The following is an 11,576-nucleotide window of genomic DNA, read 5'->3' on the forward strand; positions in this document are numbered from 1 at the left end:
CTGATGAGGATGATATTTGGGCCAATTATCAGCAGATGGAGCCCAAGACTGTGCCCTTGTGATGGGTCCTGCCCCGTGTGTGGAAGAAAGTGGACACATCTTTTCCTAGATTTCTTTCATGGTGTTGTCCCATGGACAAATTTGCAGAAGAGTTTGCATCTTTAGCAAAGGTGGACAATTTAATGATAAGCATGTCCACTCAGGGAAATGCAGTGTCAGAGGACGCTTTCCCACTGGATAAGAAGGTGGAAGGGCAGTGAAGCATTGTTAGGATGCAGCTAACTTCTCCAATCATGCCAACACTTACACCACATATATTGTCCAGTCCCTTGCTAAGGACTTTCATGCATTGGCTGGCTGTTTGTCAGAGGGGATATATTGTTCAAATCTTTTATCACTAATGAAGCAGTAGGTCCATTTTCTGTCTGACCTATCATTCACAAATTTCTGTGCATCAGCAGCTACAACAGGGGCCACTATTGCTTCCCGTTGGCATTTGTGGATACGCAACTGAAAGATGGATGATGCTCAAAAGGCTATTTTTATTAAATTGCCATTTCACGGTCTCAAACTCTTCGAACATCAGTTAGTGGAAATTATTAAAACATCAGTAAAAAATAAGAAATTGCTGGCACCAGTCCATCTGTTTAATAAAGGCAGAGTTATTGCTTTTAAGAAGTCTTTTCCTTCAGGCTCAGCAAGAGTTTCATCCCAGCCCTTTTGAAATAGAGATCACAGCCTAGTTGCCCCGAATCTCAACAAATCCTGGTTCCAGCACTCCTTCAGTGTGGCCATCCTTCAGCCCCCCAAGGCATGGCTACCTGGGATCCTCTCCAGTGCGGGGGCACCTTCTGGAGTTCCAAGCACATTGGCAGCAGGATCTCTCAGATGCCTGGGCAATTCAAGTAGTTTCCGAGGGATATCATCTGGAGTTTTCAGAAGACCCAGCAGTCACTTTCGGGAAACTTCCACTTCCAAAGGATCCAATTCGCCTTCAGGCTCTTTTGAATGACATTCAGCAGCTTCTGAAAAATTGGGTGATGGTTTGTGTCCATCAGTCGGAAGAGGGGCACAAATTTTATTCCATTATCTTCCTAGTGTAGAAAGTGTCAGAAAACTTTTGGTTTGTGTTGTACCTAAAGGCAGTGAATCACTTCCTGGTTCCCCAAACATTCAAGATCGTCACTCTTACAAGTATCTTTCCTCTGTTGACAAAGGGGAAGATCCTGACATCTTGGACATGTTGGATGTGTATTTACATGTCCCAATTTTTCCTCTCCGCAAGCAATTCTTGAGCTTTTCAGTGGCTGGCAAGCATTTCCAATATTCAGTCTCTCCCATTTGGCGTGGCATCAGCACCCAGAATGTTTACCAAGCTTCTCGCTCTGCTGGTGGGTATTTTACATTCTCAGATTAATCTTGTAGTCCCTTACCTCGATGATTGGGTATGTTGTAGCGTTGTACTGGGCCCAATACTTATTTTGTATTTCAATTTTGTTTATCATCGTCTAACCTCTAGCTAACCATACCCAATCAGCCCTCTGGTGGATCTTGTTTTGCACTGAAAGGGACTGGATATTCAGAGGATGAGCAATTTTAAAATGAGGTCCAGGAATAAGATAATTGCTACGCATATCTGAAAACGCAATGTATCAACTATAAAGGAATACCATTCAACTGACTCACCAATAAAGAAAATAATGAGTAAGAATCAGTAAGAATTAATTTAAGTTTAAAGTTTAGTTACTTATTTAGAGGTAAAGAACATTTTATGAAATTGCATACAAGAATTAACTGATGCTGGATTTAATAGGGTAATATCAAACTCTGTGAGATCCAAAAATGACAGGGAAAAGATGTTCCTCAGCCAATGTAGATTATGGACGTCTATATCATTTGGATCAATATGAAGCCAGTTAAGCCTCATACAATCCCTTAGGAAAGTTCAGTTTTTTCCAAGTAACCAGTTTCAGTTCATTAAAACAGTAATCTGTCTCAGTCTGTCGCTGCAATACCAAAGTCACAGCAGCATGACTTGTACCCTTCAGTCAAAAAGATTCCTCTGCGCTAGCATTCCAATCAGGAAGGACCTGACCTGGCAGTTCGGGCTGGACTGTTCCCATTGGGCATAGGGTCAAGACTGATTTGCATATGGCTGGTCCAAACTGGAATGGCATGGTGAGCAAAAAAACGATGGATTTAGGCCCAGAACTCTGTACTGGGGTGAATGTATGACATTGTTCTGCATTCTGTCCATCAATAGTTCTTTTTGCATTTGTCACCCCCAGTGGGACGGGTATGCTCAGACGTGAGTCCCGTGCTCTCCATGCCACTGGAATCAAGCTATCCTGGCTGAAGAGGGGGGAAACCCCGAAACCGGTCCTAGGATGCTTGTTTCCAGTCCAGGGAGGACCTGGCCCGGCAGTTCGGGCTGGACTGTTCCCATTGGGCACAGGGTCAAGACTGATTTGCATATGGCTGGGTCCAAACTGGAATGGCTGTACTGGGGTGAATGTATGACATTGTCCTGCATTCTGTCCATCAATAGTTCTTTTTGCATTTAGCATTCCAATCAGCAGCATATCACATTATTACATCACAGTTCCTGTTGTCCTCAGTCTCAATGCTGCAAAATGGACGAGCCAAGTTCAGTTCCAAAATCTGAGCAATGATGCTCCATAAGTTCTGGGGTTACACCCCTTGACATCGTCGGGAATGTCAGACCACTCTGTCTCATTGGTTGTCCTCGATAGGATGAGGATGATGTAGTAGGTAAAAAGTATACAATCCGGAACAATTAAGTAATTCAGGTTATGTAGTTTCCTTAAACCATTGCAAATTTTAGTCATATGAACAATGAGATATTCAGAAAGTAAGAGAAAAGATATGCTCTTGAATTGTCCACAATCCTTTCTCAAGCTTCTGCTATAGTATGTAACAGATGTTGTTGCAATTACAGTTAAGCTTCGCTAATGATGTCAAAGAAGATGATTGAAAGTTAAAACACAAACTTTTCTAAAAGTTCCCACAAACTTCAGCCTATGTAGTTAACGAGTTCTCGCTTGGAAAAGGAAGCAAGATTTTGAGGCCTACATGAAATACAGCTCATTCCTGATGAATTATACTGAAATATGAATCTCTCATTAAACAACAATTGATATTAACCTCACAAATAAATCCATTAATAGACACTTTAATCAAGTCATAATCATAATTCATGTAAGTATAGGGTACTCATAAGATTTTGCAAATGTCACCGTTACACACACACACACACACACATGAAACAATTATTTCTTTTCTAACACATGAAACGTAAATTTTTTATATAGAGTTTCTTTGTTATTATTAATATCACAGTATCCAAACCATGAGATCAATGTCATTAAATGTGTTAAAAATTCACATCTATTAGAGTAAACATAAAATATAACATGAGCTTATTCTAGCATTCTGCATGCTTTTCCGATTTAGTATCTGAATCAGAGTTGCATTTTGTTGTTTTTCCAGAAACGTGAAACCCTAACCCAAGTTTGTTATGATTTATGTAAAGTATTGTCAAAATCGTTTATCTCTTTCCTGGTCATCATAAATTTGTGAGATGGAATCTCTGCTCTATCAGTTAATTTCATCTACTTCTCTCTAAGGCCTTCCAGGACATTGAAGAGGTTTGTGTCTGAAGCGCAATCATAGGCTTCTGTTCAACTATGCCAAGTCTCACTTGCATCCTTCCCTGACTCTTCAGTTTATCAGAACCCTGTTCAGGATGGACATTAGAGAGTCTTTCTGGCTCCTGCTCAAAGAGAAAACTGATATTGCATCTTTCAGCTCTATTGACGCTTCCAATAGCTCAAGTAAAAGTGTGACTGAGGAGTCGGGGGGAGATGGCATCATCTCGGTCTCTGGTCCCTCATAGCTGCTTACATCTGTACTCCATTGTTCATCACATTTCACAACACTGGAAACCAGTGTCTCAGGACTTCGAGGCACAAATTGCAATTATTCACCAAATGTGTCAAGACATGAAGTGCTGGTTGAACCCAGAAAACTTTAACAGGGGCCATTAGTTGAGTCTGCCCGTGATCATTTCAGCAAAGGCCAATGGTTTGGGATAGGGGCAGTCATGGGGGATCTCACTGCTCAAGAACTTTGTAACATGGGATAGTCCCTTCATTCTTCCAATTAGAAGGAGTTTAGCTGCAGTACGGGCTGCCCTATTTCATCTCTTTCCATTGATCAAAGGTCAGGGTGTGTGTGTCCAGACGGACAACCAAGTGAGAAGATCTTATTTGTGTCATCAAGGGGAGATGATGCCCTCCCCCTTTCTCCATCCCCGAGAGATTGGGCTGTGGTTGGAGCGTCTCTATCTGATGCCAGTTTATCTTCAGGGGGAAGAGAATGGGCCTGCTGACCAACTCATTCGGATGTTTCCCTCTTCAATCTCTCTGTGCCTCTCTTCAATGGTGTTTCAAGAGATTTCACAGAGGATTGGAAGGCCATGGCTCGATTTATTTGCAAGAGAGAGCAATGTCCTACTCTTCCACTTCTGCTCCTTGGTTGCGTCTGAGAGGGCCTGGGCAATAGAGAATTTTGGATTTTTTCCAGGATGGTTTTAATTTGGGGTTGGCAGTTTCTACCATCAGAGCCCAGTGGGTGGCTACTTGGGCCTCCGGCGGGTTGATCGCTCTGAAACTGCTCCTGAAACTGCTCCTTTAACATCATGTCTCCTTTAGGGTTTCTTTCTTCAGAGACCATTTTCACATTCTCCTGTTCTTCCCTGGGAATTGCTTTTGTTGCTCTAGGCTTTGACTTGTCCTTCCTTTGAGCCACTTGATTCTGTTCCTTTGAACTTTTTGACAGAGAACGTTGTTTTCCTTGTGGCTGTGTGTTCAGGCAGATGGGTGGGGGAATTTGGAACATTGCTTTCAGTATCTCTATTTATCTGTTTTTTTCCAGACAAGGTTGTGCTTCGTGCAAAAACAACAGTTGATAGACAGAATGCAGAACAATGTCAAACATTCACCCCAGTACAGGGATCTGGGCCCAGGATGCTTGTTTCTGGTCCAGGGAAGACATGGCTTGGCAGTTTGGTCTGGGCTCTTCCCATGAGGGACAGGGTCAAGACTGATTTTCATATAGCTGTGTCTGAACTGGGGTGGCAAAGTGAGCTAAAGAACGATGATGGATTCAACCCAGATCTGTGAATGGGGGTGAGTGTTTGCAATGTTCAGCACTCCGTCCATCATCTCCTTTTGTTTGCTTTGTTCGCCCTAAGTTGGCAGGGTATGCCCAGACGTGGCTCACTTTGCCACTGGATTAAAGCTAGCCTGGCTGATGAGGGCTATTAGCCCAAAACCGGTCCCAGGATGCTTGTTTGTGGTCCAGGGAAGGCATGGCTTGGCAGTTCTGTCTGGACTGTTCCCAAGAGGCACAGGGTCAAGACTGATTTGCATATAGCTGTGTATGAACTGGGGTGGCGAACTGAGCTAAAGAACAATGATGGATTCATCCCAGATCTGTGACTGGGGGCGAGTGTTTGCAATGTTCAGCACTCCCTCCATCATCTCCTTGTGTTTGCTTTGTTCGCCCTAAGTTGGCAGGATATGCCCAGACGTGGGTGCCTTACTCACTTTGCCACTGGATTCAGGCTACCAGGCTGATGAGGGATGTTAGCCAAAAACGGTCCCATCATGCTTGTTTCCAGTCAAGTGAAGACATGGCTTGGCAGTTCGGTCTGGACTGTTCCCATAAGGCACAGAGTCAAGACTGATTTGCATATAGCTGTGTCTGAACTGGGGTGGCAAAGTGAGCTAAAGAACGATGATGGATTTATCCCAGATCTGTGACTAGGGGCGAGTGTTTGCAATGTTCAGCACGCTGTCCATCATCTCCTTGTGTTTGCAAGGTTGTGCTTTGGCCAGGCCCTGGTTTCCTTTCCAAGGGTCCTTCACAGTTTCACTGTTCGGAGAGCATTGTTCTTCTCATTTTCTTTCCTAACCATTCTTCAGCTGAAGAGGTGGTTTTGCTTTCTCTTGAACTTTGTGAGCCTTGCTTGTTTACCTGGAACATACTTCTTCCTTCCAGAAGGCAATTTTTTACTTTTATCCTCCTAATAAGGTCTCCTGACCTTCTATCTCTACTATTTCAATGTGGATTAGGTCTGCAATCTCAAGAGACCTTCTCAGGTTTATGGTTCTGTCACTCCCCCGCAGGTGCAAGGTCTCTCGACTGAAAGGGCGTCTACCTCTTCGGGGGGGTTTTAGGGAAACCTCTTTGATGGACGTGTGTGCTGCTGCTACTTAGAAATCCTATCACACTTTTCTTTACCACTAGTTTTTTTACAATTGAGAAGGCATTTATGTTTTTATTTTGGTGATCATGTTCTTTAGGCAGTGCAAGAAACTTCTCCTAATTTTGCATGATATCACAAATCCAGTTTGTTTCAGCAACTATATGGTGCGCAGTTTTTACTTTTTTGTGTCTGTAAATAATCAAAGGGTTGCTTGGGTTTTGTTTTAACTGTAAGGACTTCATCCAGGAAGAAGGAAAAGGAGGTAATGGCCCAGATACTTACCGGTAACCTTCATTATTTCAAGCTCTGGTCTTCCTTGGTGCAGTCTTTAGTCCTACACTCCCATCACGGGTATGGTGGTAGATTAATTCCAATTTAGTGTGCATATTACAAATGTTGTTTGTGGTATATTATAGGGTGTGCATCCTCACTTTCCCCCTTTTGTGGTGGCTCCTGGCAAATGGGGGACGTTTTGGAGGAACTATTCTGGCTTCAACTAGGGAATTGTTTCTGCCAGAGAGACGAGGCATCTCAACCATAAGGACTGCATCAAGGAAGACCAGGGCTTGGAGTAATGAAGATTACCAGTAAGTAACTGGGGTATTGTCTTTGGTGGAACCCATGACATGTCAGGTGACTATCTGTGTAGGGGCCACGTTTCAAGTGGGTTATGGTAGAAGTCAGATGCGTGTGCCAATCCTCCGCACCAATTATAATCTAGAGATATAACTTACATTCTGAGGGGAGAGGAGAAGGTAAGAGAAACAAGACACACCTGCTTGATAAGCAGGTCCTCCTTGGCAGTTGAACATCAGATGAAAACAGCAAGAAAAGCATAGCAGCCCTGTCAGACTTATGGGGTGTAAAAGAACCTTCAGAGACTGGGACAACAATGAAACGGAAGGTAAATCAAATACTCCAACCCTGAAAGTTACAAGTCATAACACGGTACGAAGAATGTGAAGAGCTCCGAAGTGAGACATACATACCTCAGAACACAGGTAAAATGAGACAAGCGCTCTGGGCCTGGAGAGAGGCAAGATCAGTCAAACAAATACAGACAATCAAGGGACCCATCCTGAGGGGAACCGGAAATAGAAAAACAAAATACATGTGAAAGCTTCTAAATGCTGAGTTCCGACTACGTGTAAGCAGGAACCTTAAATAAAATTTCTAGGCAATGTGATTGCCTTCTGACTTTACTTCAGATTAACCAGAGGCTCAGTCTGACCCAGGTTGTGCTTTGTGCACCAACTCCCACTCGCCCACTCTCCATAATCTCCACTGTGATATATAGCAAGGGACTTTACGAAGGCTTTTTTCACAGCACCTCAATCTTTCCTTATATTCTGAATTCCTTGAGTTGAATACAAACCTTTCAAGAGATTCCTGATAGTGTATTGAATATTAAATAAAATTATTCCATGCATTTATATTGATAAGTCTTCCTGCCCGTTTCTGTCTTGAAATTACCTTTGAGCACTGCTATCTTGTTATCGGAGAAGCTGTGGCTGGGCCCTGAAACATGCTGACCACCATCACTCCACTTGTCTGCTTCTTTGAGAGTCTACTGGAAGTGATTGACTTCACCAACATAATAACCTATACCTGAGCATTTCATATACATTTTAGGTATATCACATACTTCATTTGTCCTTCATTTATTTAGTAGCTTTTCCCTTTGTGAGGTATATTTATTTTTATCAGAAGTGTGAATGTGCTAAAAGGTTCGACACCTATTAATTTTGCATGCCATTTTTCCATTCTTTAATGTGTATATTTATGTAACTCAGAATGTATATTCATTGCATTTACATGTATTCTGCCTCCATAATTCATTCAAGATTGGGTGATTATCAGAATGTGATTTGAGGCACATCTGGTAAGGCGTCTTGCAATTATCCATCTTGCTATAGAATGGGTTGTAATTCTCTGGCACCCTGGGATGCTGATTGAGGGTCATACTTGATGATAAGGGGAGCCTCTTCTGCTCTGTATTTTAAGATATTGTTCAGAAGGATCCTGTATGGTCTGTGGGTTTTGTTATCCACAATTCTGTGGTCGTGCCTATGGTTTATAAGGTTAGATTTGAAATCCCTTATATTTGAATCCACCTGAGATATGTGTGAGCATTTCAGGTTGAATCCTAAGGCCTGGATGAATACTTTGGCATGCTTGGCCTGAAAGCTATCGATCTTCAGACAGCTCATTCAGTCTGTTGGTTTGCGATATACAGTGGTGTGGAAGTAGGTTGTAGGTTTGTATGCACTTATGTATGTATTCCAAAAGTCAAAGGAGCTCTGTACAAGGTGAAATGGAAAGACTCATGGCCCAATTCACAAAGGGTCTTGTGTGTAGTAAAGTTACGCATGTAGTAAAGTTACACACTCGCTGCAGTATGTCCGCACTCAGAGCAGAATCTTGACAAGGCGCACTGCACAGATTGCGCCATGCAGAGATTCCACCCCCAGTGCAGAGATTCCACCCCGAGTGCAGAGATTCCACCCCGAGTGCAGTGATTCCACCACAAGTGTGGAGACTTCGCACTTGTAACTTTGCTACATTCAAGTCCCTTCGTGAATCAGCCCCTCAGTCAATGTGTGATTGCAGATTTCTAAGAACGACATTGGACTGTTACTGCTTGAAGATGTAGTGCTCTTTAGAGGGGAAGACCTGATGGATATGGGTTGTTTGTTCAAGATCCTGGGTACATAGATGGGGAAGGAATGTTGTCTATTTTTATTTTTGCACTTTTTTGTCACCAATCTGATGTTATCTTGAAGGTGAGATGGTAGGAAAGCAGGTGAGCAGCTGTGCTTTACCAACCCCTGATTGATTGAGTGATTGATTGCGTGATTGATTGAGTAGAATTCTACAGACAGAAAGGTTTGCAGCCAGGAGCATCCTCTTGCACAGTCATGAAGGCAACCGGCCCTCAAAAGTAGCCATTTCTCAATCCTGAGGAACTCGGGGTTTGATATGAACAACTGTTTGGTATTTTCAGTTTACGGACGGAGAGCCTTTGACCTGGGGTTGGGAAGTTGGGATTAGCTTCAGTGTGTACTTCTGGTTTTGGCATATGCACGTGCCCCTTCATACTCATGTAATTGGTGGAAGGATGGGTGGCGTGCGGTGTGGTACAAGTGCATGGCCACGGTGAGAGGAGAGGCTGAGGGCTGTTCTGCTAACCTTCTCTAAAGCATAGAGCCACAACATACTCCTTTCTACCCTGGAATGTTAGAAGCAGATGTGTTGTTCCTTAAGGAGATACATCTGACAGGGTCGGAGGTGACTAAACTACAGGGGAAGGGGGGGGAATATTGGCTACAGGATACTCAGCATTTTCTGAGGGGGGGTCTGGTGTGGGTGCAACCTGGGCTACCTTTCAAGGCTACTGCAACTCACATAGACCAAGACGGGCGATATGTAATCCTGACAGGATGACTCCCTGGGATTCAGATAAAAAGTGGAAGTATTTATGCCTGTAATAGCAACCACAATTTATGGCCCTGTTGCATTTTGTCGTTAGACCCCAACAAGCCATTATTACTAGGAGCTGACAATGACTGTGTCGTGGATATTGACCTGGACAGATCTGTCTCTCCCCTCTGAGACTCCCCAGCGACATGACTGGCCAGTGATTCAGGGACTGGGCAATGAGCTGGGGCCTGCGGGATGAGTGGAGCATGTGAAATGAGGATTATGGAGAATACTTCTTCTATTCCCAGGTGCACGACCTGCACGTACACCTAGACAGAGTGATGTGCTCCTGGGCAATGACTGTGCAGATCACTAGGGTGGGGTATCTTGGTTGTAGTGTGCTGGATCATAACCCGCTGTTAGTCACAATCCAGTGGGGCAGACTTCGAATGGCCAACCCCACTTGCCACCTCCCCCCTGGCCACCTATACAAGCCTGCATGCTTGAGAGATGCCGGGTAAGAGATTTGTAGATTGCTTTCAGCTTAACTTCTGAACTGCCAAACATATTAACACTTAGTGGGACGCAGATAAGGTGGTGATCTTCGAATACTGCCTCAGTCAGTCGGTGGGGGTGGAGGGGACACTTGGGATGAAAATGACCTCATTAGAGGATGACATTTGATGACTTGAGCGTGAGCTACAAGATCACCCACAAATCCAGCCAACACTGTGGGAACAGAAACATGTAGTGGTGTCAGAGCAGCTCCACTTCCTTAAGTTGTGCAACTACCTGACTATGGCCCACTCAGAGGGAGGACGGGCGGGCAGATTCCTGGCATGGCTGGTACGCCCAGAGGGCAGAGGATGCCACATTACCATGTTCAAGGACCTGGATGGAGAAACACAGCATGCACAACAATATATTCATGCAGCCTTCGCAGACCATCATTGAGGGCTACATGAGAGGCCCCATAAGGTATGGAGAGATGCACAGGATGCTTTCCTCGCAAGAGCGATGTTGCCGAACTAAACGAGGAAAGGGAATCGCTCAGAGCTCCGGTCTCAGAACCTGAGACCAGGATAGCCATCAAGGAGCTGGCTCATGGCAAGACTCCAGGAAAAGTTGGCCTCCCAGCCAAATTCTACTAAACCCTTGCATCCTACTTAGTCACGAAATTGGCCGAGATGTACATGAACATGTTAGACTGCAAGTCTGCACCAGTGAAAACGAGGGAAGCTCTGGTGGTATCTGTCCCCGAGCCCTCAGGAGATGCCATGGATGTAGCATCCTAATGACCCCTATTAATGTTAAATTTAGACTGCAAAATCCTTAGTAAGGTCCGGGCCAATCGGCTGCTGCTCTATATTCCTGCCCTGGTGCAAGAGGACCAGAAGATATTTACATGTGCAACACCTCCTTTCACATTTGGCGTTTATACCATGTTCTCCATGTTCTCTCTGAACCGCCTCTGACACAGGGCCAGTGGTGCTGGCTCTAGACATCAGGAAAGCATTTGACATGCTGAGGTGGGACTATTGCAGGCTGTCATGTCGAGAATGGTGCTGGGGAGTGGGGCAAGTGGGTCATGCTGGTGTAAATGGGCACATGGGCCCGACTGTAAACAGGGTGCTGCATTTGTACTGCTTTGAAATACACAAAGGCATGAGACAGGGCTGCCTTTCCGTCCCCTGCTCTTTGCACAGGTGGTCGAACAGTTCACGAGCATCCTGCACACTGAGGGTCGCAACAGGGGGGTTCCGCTCCATGACTGCGAGCATGTGATCTCACTATATGCAGACGACATGCTACTCTACCTATAGGAGGCTCAATCTGACACACACATGTGGTGTGTCGGTTTTGG

Source organism: Triturus cristatus, chromosome 8 (genome assembly GCF_964204655.1).
Source record: "Triturus cristatus chromosome 8, aTriCri1.1, whole genome shotgun sequence".
In the NCBI taxonomy this organism is placed as follows: domain Eukaryota; kingdom Metazoa; phylum Chordata; class Amphibia; order Caudata; family Salamandridae; genus Triturus; species Triturus cristatus.